Raw genomic sequence first — 16,689 nt, 5'->3', positions numbered from 1 at the left:
CCTCCTCAGACAGGGTGTAAGGAGGGGTCTCCTCTGTAGAGCCCACCTCTCCTGCCTGAAACTCGTGGCTCCCTCGTAGCAGGCCCCACACGGTGTCACTGAGAGGCTCAGAGCGCAGCCGGCTGTTTATTCACGCTTGGCCATCAATTTCATGCCTCTGTTCGATGAAGCCAGAGGTGGGGCCTTGGGTCTACTCTCAGAGGTTCCCAGTCGAGCTGAAAACGCAGCAGAACCACTTGAATCAAGCACTTGCAGCCACTGTAGCATCGATTTTCTAGCCTGTCTCACAGATGTGGCCAAGGAAACTCTCCACTCTGGAGTTAGAGCTTGGGTTTTGTTTTTTTTTTTTTTTTCAACCAGGGAAAAAAGCTCAGAGAGCCCCAGACTCACTGCCAAGCTTCACTGCTGCACACAACATACCAGAAAGGCCAAATCAGAGCTTTCATGGCTTCCTGCGTGTTTGCAGCCAGTTCCTCGAAAAATAGGACTTTTTCTGCTGAATCCCAGATGGCCCTGCGCCCTTGTTTTTGTAGCCTTGAGAATGGAGAAGAGCCAGGCTGCCTGGGTTCACCTCCCAGCTCCAACAGTTGCAACCTGTGGGTCAAGACAAGTCACCCAACTTTTCTGTGTCTCAGTTTTCTTATCTGTAAAGTGGGAAGGTTGTGATGACTGGGGATTAACACAAGTAAAACCCTCAGAACATCGCAGGCCAGCTGCCAGTGATCACAAATATCATTGCTATAACTGGGAAGCTGTTCTAACACTCAGTTTTCTCTTGTGGGCAAGTGGAATCTGACTTTGAAGCTCCACATGGGAAATGGAATGATGAGGAGGATTATTTGGGAGGCTCAAGATTCACCAATAAAGCTGGAGAATCAGGGCAGAAACAGAAGCAGGCTAGGGGTTTCCAGGAAGGGGCAGCAGGATGGCAAACTCGGTGCTCTGAGGGGCCCTTTCCCTGTGGATAAACTAGATAGAACTTCTGTATGCTGCCGGTTACACAGTAGTAAAGGAAAGCTCGTGTACATCGTACCATGCACGTAAATGCATCACACACACCGAGGGCTGCAGCCTGGAGCAGTGAATGATCGGCACCCCCTCACCCCATACACGCACACGCAAAAGGCAAGGGGGCAAATGCCATTGTCAAATTGTCATTAGCAAGGGGGATGGACCCAAGGGGGATAGATTCTTATTGTAAGCCAGACCCTTGAAAGGTGATCCTGTGGCCTCTAGCACCTCTGACTCTCGCAAAGCACATGCAGTTTCTCTTGAGGATTTAAAACCTCAGATTTTCCACAAACTAAGATGAACTAAACATTTATTTCCAAGCAGAGATCACCCAAAAGACCCCAATATCAGAGGGTTGCTCCAAATCAGAGGAAAGCCAAAGAAGTAACAATGTTGATATGAATATAAAACACTAAGTCAGCTCTTCCCACTTCAACCTGTACCTCTCCAGGTCCTGATTTGGAAGACAGCCTACTAAAACATGCGTCTCTTCCTGTTCCCGGTCCAGCTAGGTGCACTGTAATGCACGTTCTGGCACTGACCACCTGGGGCGTACACAGACCCCCGCAGGTTAAAGGCAGCGTCCTCCCCAAGACTGCCCTCCCTTCAGACACAAGCTGCATTTCAGGGGTCCCCAAGTCACCTGTGCTATTGCCTGACTGTCAGTTCAGGAATTCTCATGGACCTCACAGTTCTGATAATTTGCTGGAATGACTCACAGAGCTCAGGAAAGCACTGAACTTGCAATTTTTAAAAATAAAGGACATATATAGGGTTAGGTCTTGATGGGTCCCAAGTGCAGAGCTTTGATGCTGTCTCCCCAGGGGGTCAGGGCACATCACCCTTCTGATGCATCGATGTGTTCATCAACCAGGAAGCTGCAATGAACCTCTATGTCTAGAGGGTTGTTTTTTTTTTTTCACATTTTGTACATTTTTATTAATTTTTATTTTTGGGAGGAGGTAATTAGGTTTTTATTTATTTATTTTTAATGGAGATACTAGGGAGTGAACCCAAGACCTTGTGTGTGCTAAACATGCACTCTACCACTGAGCTATATCCTCCCCACCCTGCGCCCCATATCCAGAGTTTTTACTGGAGTTTCATTGCAGAGGCATGGTTGGTTAAACCATTGGCCACGTGATGGAATACAATCTGCAGTCTACCTCCCCTCCCTGAAGGTCAGGCAGGTGTAAGTCCCAACCATCCAATCATGTTCTTTCTGGTGACCGGATCCCATCCTGAAGCTATCAAGGGACTACCGTGAGGCACCCCACTAACATACAGAGACACTCCTGTTGTTGAGGAAATTTCGAGAATTTTGAAGCTCTGTGCTTAGAAGTAGGGACAAAGAGTGGATATACTCTTTTTTTTTTTTTTTTTGGATTGAAGTATAGTCAGTTACAATGTGTCGATTTCTTGTGGACAGCATCATGTTTCAGTCATACATACACATACATATATTTGTTTTCACACCCTTTTTTATTACAAGTTACTACAAGATATTGAATATAGTTCCCTGTGCTGTACAGAAGAAATTTGTTTTTTTATCTGTTTTATATATAGTAGTATTTGCAAAATCTTGAACTCTCAGTTTATGCCTTCCCACCCCTTTTCCTCCTGGTAACCATAAATCTGTTTACTATGTCTGAGTTTGTTTCTGTTTTATAGATGAGTTCATTAGTGTCTCTTTTTTTTAAATTCCACATATGAGTGATATCATATGGTGTTTTTCTTTCTCTCTCTGGCTTACTTCACTTAGAATGACGATCTCCAGGTCCATCCATGTTGATGCAAATGGCATTATTTTATTTCATGTTTTTGGCTGAGTAGTGTTCCATTGCATACACCACAGCTTCTTTATCCAGTCGTCTGCTGATGGACATTTAGGTTGTTTCCATGTCTTGGTTATTGTATATAATGCTGCTGTGAACATTGGGGTACGTGTATCTTTTTGAATTAGAGTTCCCTCTGGATATATGCCCAGGAATGGGATTGCTGGATCATATGGTAGGTCTATTTTTAGTTTTTGAGGAATCTTCAAACTGTTTTCTGTAATGGCTGCACCAAACTATGTTCCCACCAGCAGTGTAGGGGAGGGTTCCCTTTTTTCCACACCCTCTCCAGCATTTGTCATTTGTGGACTTTTTAATGATGGCCATTCTGACTGGTGTGAGGTGATCTACCCAGACAATGGAAATAAAAATAAAATGAACAAATGGGACTTAATTAAACTTATAAGCTTTTGCACAGCAAAGGAAACCATAAGCAAAACAAAATGGCAACCTACAGAATGGGAGAAAATATTTGCAAATGGTGGATATGAACTCACAGCAACTGACAAAGGTTTAATTTCCAGAATATATAAACAGCTCATACAACTTAATAACAAACAAACAAACAATCCAATCCAAAAATGAGCAGATGATCTAAACAAGCAATTCTCCAATGAAGACATACAAATGGCCAATAGGCACATGAAACAATGCTCAGTTCTACTAATTATCACAGACGCACTCTTTCTTATACCACAGTTCCCTACAGGAGTTCCTGTGTAGGGAGAGGAGATGGCCCATAAATAAAGTAATTATAGCCCAAAGCAGATTGGGTTACACTATAAGACTACACTATAAGACTCTGGAGTGGAAGAGATTGATTTCCTTCTAGAGGAGAAGAAATATGGAAGAAAGGAGCCTAAAGCAAAGTGAGAAGAAACTTCACCACTAGGAAGGCCACCTGGTGGAAGCAGCAATGAGGGACAGGCGAACTTCTGGCAAGGGGGTGTAAATTCTCAAAACCACCGTACGCTGTTACACCAGACACTACATGCAAAATAGCTCACCGAATTCTCCCTGCAGTCCAAGGGAGCTGATACAGTTATTCCCATTTTGCAGGCCAGGAAATGGGTACTCAGAGAGGTTGAATATCTGGCCTGAGGACACATGCCATGAGGGGGTGGTACCTAGATGCCAACCTCAGGTGCTCGTGGTGAGTGAGGTCCAGATTCAGCCCACTTCCCTTGCTCTGCCCATAGGGGAGTCAACACTTGGTTCAGAGGAAGAGGACTTCTTCCAACACAATTACGGTCTTTAAGCCTCCTAGAACTCAAGAAATACCAAGGCCCACTGCCCACTGACCCAGAGATGAGCAAAGTGAAGCTATTCACCCCGATGCCCCAGCCCTGCGTCCACGTCATCGTGGCTGACTCTCTGCCAGGAGTTCACATCCACCATCTTCGCAGCTCTCCTGCCAGCACCTGAGACACGGTCAAGGTGATAGTCTGCCCTGTCTTCTTGCTCACAATGCGACCACTGGGTTGATGATCAGAACAGCAACCTTCTTATCAGCCGATGAGGAAGCAAACCCAAGGCCAGCTCCCAGTGTCCTCTGCCACTCGATTGCCTTCTCCACTGATGCTGTCAGTCACTGCCTTCTGCTTTCCCCTTCTTTATGGTTTTTACTCCAGGGCAGAGGCACTTATAATCTCTTTAGAGTCTACTTTACTCAGTCCTCTGACCCAGTCTCTCTCCCTGCACCATCCGGGGTCATTCATGTCTTCCACTAACATGTCTGTAGACTGTGCTCAGTGTTAGACCTTCTGATCCTGGTGGGGGCCTCCCTGGTAATGTCCACTGGAAGTGCCAGCATATGGCCAATAAAGCATCCATCACAGGGCTAATCGTCTAAGTGGGGTATTAAGGCAGAGGTCCGTGCTAGTTCAGGTAGACACATTGCTCCCATTATACGGATACAGAACCAGGCTTCGATGGGCTAAAGACCCCACAAGAGGGCACACGGCTCCCTGAGTCAGTATAAGCAACACCCTGTGGGGACCTGCATCAACACAGCTCAGTCCCCACGGAGGGCCTGGCCTGCAGTGTGTGTTCCAGTGACTGTGTGTTGACTGGATCCATGAATGATTGTCATTCTTCGCTTTCTTCCTGCGTCCTCCCACCCGTAGTCAACGTTGTCAGCACCATGGCAGCATCTCACGAGTACTTACTCCATGCCCAACATCCTAAATGAGGATGTACGGAATGACAGAACGAAGTGCAGCTCTGCACTCACAGAGTTTCACCTCTGAGACAGGCGAGCTACTGACTCATAACTTGAGTGCGTTTTTGTTGTAGTTGCTCTGAGATGGGAGAAGATTGTTTTAAAAAGAGGGAAAATACAGAACGACAATATAAATGCTAAAAGTTCCCAACGAACAAAGGCATTTCCTATCAACTCTCAGAAGCGTGACTTGGTGCTGTCTCCCAACAGCATGTGCCAAAGACTTTGACACTGGGCTGGCCTGCCCTGGGCACCCGCCCTCCCCAGTCCAAAGTCTCATCTGGTGACTCCTGCAGTGGTGGCAGCATTATCTCCTGGTTTCTGGACACTCTTATTTTGGGAGCCAGTGCCATCTCATGTTCTTTGAAAAGAAATTACATCCTGAACTCTTCTAGAAGTGCCTGGTCCCGGAAAGGCAGCAGATAAAATAAGGGTTTTGTAAGAGACACCCTGGGTCCATTGGGCTTGAACATTATGTAACCGTCCTTAAAATAAACCCAGCCTGGGGGGCCAAGTGGTCGGAGCACATGCCAGATTTGATCAGCTTGATATGCAGAGTAATTTCTTTATACTCCAAAGATGAGGTGGCTTTGTGCCTTGATTACATGTTGCTTTAAAAAATTGGCATAATAAGGAATAAAAAGGCAGTGACTCAGAAGAGGAAAAGAAGCACCAAGCTGAATGACGCTTTAGGATGAAGAATGCGTGTGCAGAGCACCCTCAGGGACAGGCAGGTACCTGCTTCCCTTTCCAAGTAAAAGTAAACTGTTTCTTTTAATTCAGCTTTATTTTCTTTCCTAAGAGGGCCTCTATTTTTCCTACCAAATCCCATGATAAAATCTTTTTCCATCCTAGGTGAAAACAGACAGGCTTTTTTCTAATCTGGCCCACCGTGGGTTCTGTTTTATTTTCTTGATTCATCTGGGAAAGCCTGGGATAAAAAAGAACCAGCCTCTCCCTGATGTGTGCAGGGACCTCAGCTACGGTGGCAGCCAGCTCCATGCCAGCTGTTTCCGGGACAACCCCTTTGATGGGTTGTAAGGACTTTGACCCCCAAGGCTGGATGACTCCCAACGCACTTGAACCCTGTTTTATTTCTTACGCCTTATTTGTCTTTAATCCGGTGACTGTGTAGTGTGAACTCACCTTATGGATTGAAAGAGAAGTAGCCATATTAGTGTCCCCAGTCCTGCCGGCGCAGCACAGCACGCAGTAGGACTGTCCTTACTTTCCATTTTGACATGGCTCAGGGATGTGGGGACCATGTGGGCCTGTGACAGCCAGCCCAGGCGAGGGTGGAGGGCAGCAGCAGCAGCCCACCCAGGGGGCCTGGTTCAGGGGGCCCCTGAGGATGGAGGCGAGTGAAGAGAAAGCCCACACCCCGGCGGAGGTGGCCCTCCAGCCCATGTTCATGAAGAGTATCTGCTGTGGTTTCACAGCCCTGCCCTTTATTAAACACTCAGGGAAATGCATTTAGTCTGATTATCTGGGGGAAAGCCCGCCATATACAGACAAATAGTCAAATGTGTACTTCTCACTTAACCCCAAATCCATCCCCACATTGACAGGACAACAAGCCAGAAAAAGCAGAGTAAGACAGTTGAAAATGACACCAGCACCTTTCCAGGGCCTTACTGTGGGTTCCCCCCACCCCCCGCCCCCCAGCAAATGCACAGTCCTCAACTCCTTCCTGCTGCCAAAGCAGAGGCCTCTCTGGTTTGTTTCCTGTTTGGTTTTTTTTTTTAATTTTTTTAATTAACAAAATTAAATTACATTGAGATGTACAGGGAAGCTGTGAAGACAGTACAGAGCGTTTCCATGTATCACCCCCCGACCAGTGTTACTAACATCTTACACGTCTCACGTCTGTACGGTGCGTTTGTCACAATGAACGAACCGATATTCATATATTATTATTAACTGAAGTCCATAGTTTATTGAGACTTCCTCGGTTTTCGCCTCACGTCCCTTTCCCATCCCAGGTTCCTTCTAGGATTGCACGTTACACTTAGTCCTTGTGAGCCCTTAGGCTCCTCTGGTCTGTGGCAGTTTCTTAGAGGTTCCTTGGTTTTGGTGGCTTTGACAGTTCTGAGGAATACTTTGTTAAAATCCCCCCTTAATTATTAGCCCTGTCTAAAGGATGGAGATGTCATCTAAGTGATTTTCTGTGAATTGACACTTTCTTCAGCCTGCACTTTTTAATCAGGTTCAAAAACGTTGGCTGAAAAGGGTGATGGTGAATCTGTGAAATTCTTTGGTGGTAAAATATACGTAACATACAATTTACCATTTTCAGTGTACAATTCAGTAGCATTAAGTACATTCACATAGTTGTGCAGCCATCAGCACCATTCATCTCCAGAACTTGCCATTATCCCAAACAGAAACTCTGTCCCCATTAAACTGTCACTCCCGGTTCCCTCCTCCCTGGTACTCACTGTTATACTTTCTGTCTCTATGGATTTGACTCTTCTGGCTGCCTCATGTAAGTGGAATCATGCAGTATTTTCCCATTGTGTCTGGCTGGTGTCACCATTAATTTTCATTTATGCCCAGATTTGCCACTGAGCCTGGCCATCTTCCCTCCCACATTATGCTGCTCTCTGTATTTGCTGCTGCTTCTCTCTTTTCTGTCCTGGTCTCCAGCTTGTCTCCAGCACCCAGCACAGGCCTAGAACATGGCAGGGGCAAAATTAATATTCGTGAAAGAATATCATTGTTAATGAAATTCGAAGTTCCCAAGGAAGCAAAAAAAAAAAAAAAGTACGTTTTACTTTTCACAATGTGCGTTGTTCTGTTTTCCAGTTACAAAGGAGCAATTATATAAAACCTCCAGAGATCAGAAAGAGGCACAAAGAAAAGTAGATTGTAGTTCCCCCCCTTAAAAAGGAACCCGAGTATGGTGCATGTCCTCCCACTCTTCATTGTCGTGTTCTTTGTGGGGGGCCTACTGCCACCCAGCAAGCCCCCGCCCAGAGCTTCGTGGGGTCAAACCACCACCCTTTGATGATCCCTCCCAGCTCTGTGGGTCAGCTAGGCTCAGCTGGGCAGTTCTTCTGCTGGTCTCACTCGAGTCTCTCATATGGTTGTAGTAGGTGGAGGCAGGGGTGCTGGGACAGCAGGATCTCTGTCCCTCCCCACGTGTGGGCTCCCCGCGGGGTAGCCAGGGTGAGAAGCTGCCAAGTCCGATTGAGGCTCAGGCCCTGACCGGCTGAACTATGCTGGTTAAATGAGTTCAGGCCAGCCCAGGCTCCCTGTGGGAGGGGACTACACCAGGCTGTGAACACTAGACAGCATGCTTCACTGGGGCCCACCTTAGCCCACTCCAGCTGCTGTCACAGAATGCCATAGACTGGTGGCTTAAACAGTAAACATTTCTTTTTCATCATTCTGGAGGCTTGAGATCAAGGTGTCAGCATGGTACCTGGTTGAGGTTCTTGTGGAGGGCCCACTTCCTGGTGACGGCCTCACAGAGTCTTTCCTTGGTGCAGGCAGGCAGGGTGCCAGGCTTGTCATGCCCTGATAAGGACACTAAAACCATCCTGGCAGCCCCACCTTCACAACCTCATCTAGACCTGATTATCTCTCAAAGGCCCCATCTCCTGTACCACCACAGTGGGGATAAGGGCTTCAACACATGAATTTTGCGGGGACACAAACATTCATTCCGCAGCTGGAGCCATTAAAACAGAGCAGGACCCTGCCAGGCCCTCCCCAGTACAAAAGCCCTTCCATGTTCCTTATTTCTTATTTGTAGAAAAAAGGTTTTAGTCACCTGGGCCTTCCCTGAGTTCTAAAGAGCAGATTCAAGCAGTTAGCTAATTGGGAAGTGGGAGAATGCAGAAACAAAGGGAAAGAAGTCAGGCAAGGAAACTAGCTTAAACCATAGTTCAGTGAGAAAACAGAGTCCGAGTTCTGCCTCAAGGGGTATATACATGACAGTGTGACACTGACCTTTGAGCTGTTCTGCAGAAACTAAGACCCCCATCTAGGTGGAGGGTGGGGACTACACACTGACCACAAGCACATGGACCCCAGGCTGCTTGGAACCAGAAGGTTGATGATTAAGATTCCAGAAACACCACCCTGTTACTTACCATCAACCAGTCAGAAGAAAGTCACACCCCCTGCAGTCCCCACCCGGAATGTTGCCTTTAAAATCTCCTCCCTGAGAGCCTTGGGAGAGTTTGGGTCTTTTAGGCATGAGCTGCCCATTCTCCTTGCTGGGCCCTGCAATAAATGTGCTTTCCCTCATCACAAACTAGGGTCAGTAGATTGGCCAAGTTTGGTTCAGTGACACCATCTTGAACATATGCTACCATATGAGCTAATATTACTTTCCCAAAGGGTTAAACCAATCCCCGCTTCCAGTAGCAGTAAACAAGAGTGCACATGGCTTCAGACACCTTCCAACACGAAGGTGTTACGATTTTTAAAACCTTTGTCAGTTTAATCCGCACTGCATCATTAATGTTGGCAGACAGGGTGGGCGCATGTTGTTGGTGGTAAAAGAATTATCAGAGTCAAAGAATGAAAATAAAAGAGGGGTTTATTAGGTCATATTGCTATAGACAACAGTGGGCCACACAGATGAGGCGTGCCTGCGTGAGCACGAGGGCAGGTTGTTCGGCTGTTTTATAGGTCACAAGGTGCCTGATCGGCTTGCGTGCAAGACTGATTGGTTGTAGAGTCTGTGAAGGGTGGTGGGGTTTATGACTCTGATAAGATGGGCTGAAACAAGCCAGCCTGAGCTATTATGAGATTAGGCATTACTTAGGGCTATCAGTTTGCTAGGGCAAACACACCCAGTAAAGAATATATTTTATATTTTGAGGAATCGCAGGCAGACATCTGAGAGCTCAGGAATGGGAGTCATTGGAGTTTGAAGGATGCCATTTGGCCCCACAGTTCATATAAATCCTATTAAACCAGCACTCTAAAATCTAGATAATGGAGAGGTGTCATTAACTCTGATCCTTTGTATTTCCTGACTGGTCACTTTTTTAGGAACTGAAAATAACTTCAATAATAATATAGTGCATCTGTATATTTGACCATTCTTTTCCAAGATTTTCACAGATGTGAATCAAGTGATCTGACTTGACTATAATCATGTCCAATATAACCCACGGCAAAAAAATATCTCCCGCATTCAACTTTGAAAAATAAACTGAAAATAAAATTAAATATAAAGGCCCCACTCCCTCATCTGGACAACAGAGACTTCCTGTTCCCTATTCAGTGTGTGCCCACAAGGTATTTTTCTCTCAAACGTTCAGCTCTGAGTGATTGGAAAAACTGTTTGGTAGAATTCCAGGAGTCTGAGTAGGCAGAGTTATTATTGTGTTTTGTTTGGAATAATCTTGGAATACCAGTGAAGAGTGCAGTCATTCAGGACATGTGGGGACACAGTTCAGAGATGGGCTGGTCACAGCCTCGCTTGTTCCACAGCACCTGGAGCACACCTGCCTGCAGGGTGCAGTTCCCGGGCCGGGCACCCGGCAGTGAACCAGTCAAAGCCTCAGCCGGGTGGAGCTGGTCTTCTGTGGCGGTGAAACTCACACAAAAGAGACAACTAAGCAGTAGAGTGCTGGCAAGTCCTAAGGGCCACAAGGATTAGGGTTGGGTCATGGTGACGTGGTGGATGGTGGCTCGGGAACTCCTCTAGCACAAGTGGGCCAGGAAGGCCTCTCTGAGGATGTGACATTTCGGCTGGGACCTGAGTGACCAGGAGCAGCTGCCCTGGGACGTGTTCCAGGCAGACAGAGTAGCTGCTACGAAGGCCATGGGCAGCATCGCTGGCCCACAGTATCAGAGCCAGAAGAAGCGGAGAGGAAGTCGGAGGCAGCAGGCCTGTACCTTGACTTTCCAGACCCAAGATCCTTTGACTGTGTGCCTCTGGGTCATTAGAAACCAGACCTGCAGGAAGAATGTTCTTCTGGGTTGAGATAATTTGGGGTTCGTTGTTCTGTCGTTCACTGGGAAAAGCTCAGATGTGCTGAATGGATGAGGCTGCATTCCCACGCGGTTGCAGAGACAGGGTCAGTCGAGCACACCTGAGGTTGAGGTTCTCTGTGGCTCAGAAAGTTTGGGGGGATTAACACTCAGAGAGCGATTTATTTTGTGAAATGTTTCCCTTGCAAGAAGGACCATGTGACTAAAGACCTTGCACCCCATGGTTCCCCGGTCCCTGTCAAGAGCGTGAACTGCTATTCTTGCAGCCTAAATAGCACCTCAGCCTTGGATCAATCCCCTTGATTTTGCTTGTAATGGATCATGTAGCCAGTCTGGTGAAGCCTTAGCTCCTGGCTACATGGAAGACCTGGGCCCTCCATGGGTCTGGGGGCCAAACACGAAAGCCAGAATCTGCCCAGGCTCCCGGACAGGGACTCACTGGAGCCAAGGGCACCATAGACAGACCATGAGGGTGTAGTTTTATTCTTGGGGCAAAAACCACTGGAGATGTCTTGAGAGATTAATAACCTCCAACCACGTCCCTCTAAAAAGCAAATTCTAGCAACAGTCTCTATCGACCTTCCTTTCTAGTCAGGTCTCTGGATGTGGCAGGCTCCTCATTGCTGTTCTGAGCTAGACAGAAGGATAATTCCCTCCCGTCCTTTCTCTGCCCCACTCAGTCCTGCCCAGTCATCACAGGCCAAATTCAACTGATACACTTCTAAATTGAAAGGTAATATCCCAATATATAAAGAGCTTCTATAAATAGAAAAAAGTAGTGAATGACCCTATAGGAAAGTAAGCCAAAGATACGAAGAGTCACTTTTCAGAGGAAGGAACGCAAATAGCTCTCACCCACGTGAAATTATGTCCCAACTTGCTCATACGAGAAAAGTAAATTAAAGCTACGCTAAGATCAGATTGGCAAAAGTCCAAAAGTTTGACAACTAGTGTGCAAGGCTTCAGAGGCTGACGGGCACTGTCATACTTCGCTGGAGGGAATGCAACATGGTTCAGCCCCAATGGAGAGGATTTTGGCAGTCCCAGCAAAATGATACATACATTGCTCTAGCAATCCAGAAATTTCTAGAAGCTCTCGCTGTGATACACTGGCAAAAATAAGAAAGGACACCTGCATAAAGATGGGGAAAGTGTATTAAAAAAAAGGAGGGGTGCCTAAATATATGTTATTTATTTGTTTATAATTTATAAGTGAAGGATAAATCATAAAAGTAAAAAATGGTTTCCTATGGAGGGGAAAAGCAAAGGAACTAGACTTCTTTGAGTAAAGCTTGTTTTGTGGATTTCACTAGGTAACTGTGTAAACTATTTTACATACTAATAAAACAACAAAATTTTTAAAAAAGGAATCTGTAGACATTACAAGTAAATTGAGTTAAGTGTATCCAATTAGTGACACAAGCACACACAGAGGAACTATGATGAGTCAGTTTGAAATACAGCAATTTACCTTAAGGACAAAGAAAACAAAAACAAACCAAAAATATCTTAAACTTTGCAGCAATCATTTTGCTGTAGGTGGAGTCAGTATTATTATTCCAAGACCGTTCGTTGTGTGTAGACCGTGGGATAAAGTGGAAAGTGCTTTGAAGGATACTAAACATCTCAACCTCTGGGGCATGGCCAGTAGCTGTCCCTCAAACACTAAGAGCTCTCTGAGTGCGCTCAAGCGTCCTGTAAAGGGCAGCTTCACCAGGGAGAGCCACGGCAAGGCCAGCAGTAATATCTCAGTTTTACAGATGAAACATCAGAAACTCTTGAGTCTAAGCCATTTGTCCAAGATCAGATGCCTGACCTGGTGCCGGAGGGGCAGATCTGGAGCTGCACTGCACCCACCAGGCTCCAAGCTTGTTCTCCTGACTCCTACAATGTGTGATGACCTCCAGGTTGACCCTGGTAGTGCCGTCTCTCCTGCCCACCCTCTGCCTGCTCTGAGGACACTTACTCCCCCTGGGTATTTCCCATCCCCAGTAGGATCAGGGCAGCACGGTGCTTGGCCAAAGGAAGGACTTGACAAATGTTGAAAAAAATGAATGAGTGAAGGAATGAATGAATGAATACAGAGAAAATTGCCTTCTTTTCTGCTTGGACGAAAGAGCTGATAGGAGAAAAGAAAGGAAAAAATGATTCTAAAGGAGAAGCCAGGATCCAAGAGGAATTGAGATGCCTCTGTCAGGGGGTCTATAAGACCACCCTCGGGCTCCATGACTCACCTGAATCAGGACCCATAAAAGCTTTTATGCTCACAGTTACAGTGTACCTCAGCAAAAAGACCCAGATTAAAATCAGTAAAGGGAAAAGGTGCACAGAGCAAAGGCCAGGAGAGAGCAGGTACCAGCTTGTCCTCTCCCAGTGGAGTTGCACAGGTACATGGAACTCTCCCAGCAGCACCATGTGGCAACATGTGACCTGTTGTCAACCCGGGAAGCTCGTCTGAGCTTTGGTGTCCAGGGTTTTTACTGGGGTCAGTCACAGAGGCATGTAGTGCCTACCTGCCTGACCTCAGCCACTCAGACTCCAGAGCCAAAACAGGCATCCACCATAAATCACACTGTTGGCATAAACTCTCATCAAAGTAGCATGATGCGACCCAAGGCCTCAGGCCTACAAAGCCACTCTAACCAGGCAGAACATTCCAAGGGCGCAGCGTTCTCCCAGGAGCCAGCCAAGGGCCAATCCTGAAGACAGGTGTTTCCTGGAAATGTGGAGAGTTCGGGCAGCCCAGGCTGGCTGAGTTCACCCTTTCCTGCCCAACCTCCTAAGCAGAGGTGTGCAGGCCCACCCACCGCTTGTCCTCCAATACGTCCTACCTCAGCACCTCCTTGAGGATCCAAAATCATTTCCAAAATGGGGTTTACAAGTTGATCCATTGGGGCACAGGATGAAAATATCAGAAATTCCATTTCTATGTTTTTTTTAAAATTCTGATTAAAAAAAACATATAATTTACCATCTCAATCATTTTTAGGTGTACAGTTCAGTAGTGTGAAATATATTCACAGTGTTGTGCAACAGATAGCTGGAACTTGTCATCTTGGAAAACTGAGACTCTATGCCTGTTGAACAATCACTTTCCATTTTCCCCTCCATGCCTCATATAAGTGGAATCATACAGTATTGGTCTTTTTGTGACTAGTTTATTTCGCTTTGCATAGGGTGTCTTCCAGTTTCATCTATACTGTAGCATGTACCAGAATTTTCATCTTTCTTACGGCTGAATAATATTCCATTTGTTTGTCTAGATCATATTTTGTCTATCTATTCATCCAGCAATGAACATTTGGGTTGCTTCCCTCTCTTGGCTATTGTGAATAATGTTGCAGTGAACGTGGGTGTGCAAATATCTGTTCAAATCTCTGATTTCAGTTCTTTTGCATATGCACCCAGAAATAGGATTGCTGGATCATATGGTAATTCTATTTTTGATATTTTGAGGAACAACTGTATTGTTTTCCACAGGAGCTGCACCATTTTACATTCCCACCCACAGTGCACACGGTTGCAATTTTTCCACATCCTCGCCAACACTTGCTATTTTCTATTTTTTTCATAGTGGCCATCCTAATGGGTGTCAGCTTCTATGGTTTTAGTCTATAAGAATAAAAATGAAATTAACCGCGACCAATATACCATAATGGGGCCAACGCTAGCCTCGCCTTGCTTTGTATATCTTCAGGTCCCTAGACGGGTTTGGTTTCATGAGGGAACAGGTGATGTGTCACCCTTGGGCAAGGGACACCATGGTGACAGAGACATCCTCCATCTCTGAATCATTTTTACTTTATTACAAACTATTTCAGCCCAGTTAATGAGTTTCAGGATTATATTATCCAGTTTTAATTAAACTAATCCTCAAATTACGATCAAGGAATCCTTACAAAAATGATCTTCAAAGAACCCACAGATAGAAGATAGCATGAATCACGTAAACCTGAACAAATGTGCAAAAACCACCAAGGGATCCATCCCCCACCCTCACGTGAGCTCTCTCCCAGCCACATTTTGATGTTAAAACAAGGATAGTCAAATAAGAAATAAGCCAAAAACACGAAGAATTAAGAAAACCATTGAAAACATAGACTTACATCCACTTACTAATAATGAAGCCTGCTCGAAGTGTGTAGACTGCCTTGAGACAGGAAGACATCAGCTAATGATGGTGCATGTGTGTGCGCATCCACGCGAGCCCACGTACACGTGTGCACACTACAGTCTCTTACTAATAGGGGCATATGGTCAAGCATATTTGGAGACAACTTCTCCAGATAGAGGATTAGGAATTACGGGCTCACTGTTTCTCGTTACTGGAGTTTTCAGGTAAGAAACTAGCTTGGAAGAGTGACCCGAGGATATTGGGTGCGGGCTGGGACAGTCGTCACACATGGAGACTGGAACTTGGCATTGTTAAGGAGAAGAGAGTGACTTATAAACCATTACAAGGTTTCCCAAACCCCTGGCACGAGCTGTGGTCAGCCCTAGGCAGCTGACCCCGCTGTCGTGGGGACATCTCCTGTGTGACTACTTCCTGGATCTCCTCCCTCCTTTTAAATGTATCCTTGGTTTCCTCATCTGTAAAATGGTGACATCATCAAGGGGACTGTGGTGAGGTGCTGGGCACAACGCCTGTGCTAGTCTGATTGCCAGACTATTTGTTAAGCTTTTAGAATCAGAAAATTATTACATTCTTGGCCATTGTGAAAATCTTGGGAAGAGCATCCAAAGAAGTAAGAATCACCCCCTAGTCGGGTCCTCACCCTCAGGTTTCTGCAGCCCAGTGAGGGGCCAACACAGCCCTGGGACCCAGAGCCAGGACTCCTCTCTTGACTTCCTGTAACCAGTCGGCATCTCCTCGGAGAACGGGACCCTCCAGGATACGCCCAGCCCTGAGCAGAGGGCCACACTGCAAGCGCTCAGGGAGTTTTTCTTGAGGGCCTGAGTGAAGAAGTGTTTCCCTGCTTCCTGCTGCTAACCCCAGACCCTCACTTGATGAGGGAAGAATCAGATTTTGGAAAACACAGCAACCGTTTTGCAACACCAGCTGGTGCCACAGCCTCGGTGGATTTGGAAAAAGATAAAAATGCAGAAAGCAACTGGTGTCTTTTTTTCCTTCAGTTCCCTTTGTTAAACTGCCATGTATTCCTGGCGACCAGATTCCGAATGACACGGAGGCAGGAAAAAGTGGGAGAAAGAGCAGAAGGCAGGGCTCTCTGATTCCCCAGGACCTTTGTGACCGGTGAGGTTCAGGCTTTTTGTGGGATTACGGACCTGGCAAGGGCACTCGGCACCCTGCTAAAACCTGGTGATTCCTCTGGCTCAAGCACTGCCTGGGATTCCACTCTGGTGAGACTTCCGTCCCTGCTCCCTTGAGCACAAAACACTCTGACATTCTAGCTGGGAAAGCGTGCCAGGCTGGAAAGCACAAACCCCTGGCTCTCTCTGGTCTGCACAGAACCTACACTCTCTTTGCTAAACCAACCAACCCTTTTTGGCAGAAAGGATGGTGGCAGCCAGTGAGTGGCCTGCCGTTTGCTTAGGTAGAACGTTCTGCTCCCTGCTTCTGACGGATCCGGGCTCTTTGAATCCTGATAAATAACATTCTCAATAAATGCCTCTTGGACAACTTTCTCAAATTAATATGGATTAATT

General features: G+C 46.3%; 1 protein-coding gene across 1 annotated transcript in view; it reads left to right on the top strand.

Moving 5' to 3' along the window:
* PGPEP1L (pyroglutamyl-peptidase I like) overlaps positions 1 to 16,689 on the top strand; it is a 35,336-nt gene that overhangs the window by 7,325 nt on the left and 11,322 nt on the right. The gene's annotated exons all lie outside the window — the stretch shown is intronic.

The sequence above is a fragment of the Camelus bactrianus genome, chromosome 27 (genome assembly GCF_048773025.1).
Source record: "Camelus bactrianus isolate YW-2024 breed Bactrian camel chromosome 27, ASM4877302v1, whole genome shotgun sequence".
NCBI classification, from domain to species: domain Eukaryota; kingdom Metazoa; phylum Chordata; class Mammalia; order Artiodactyla; family Camelidae; genus Camelus; species Camelus bactrianus.
Note: the sequence above shows the minus strand (reverse complement) of the source record. Positions and strands in the feature narration are given on the sequence as shown.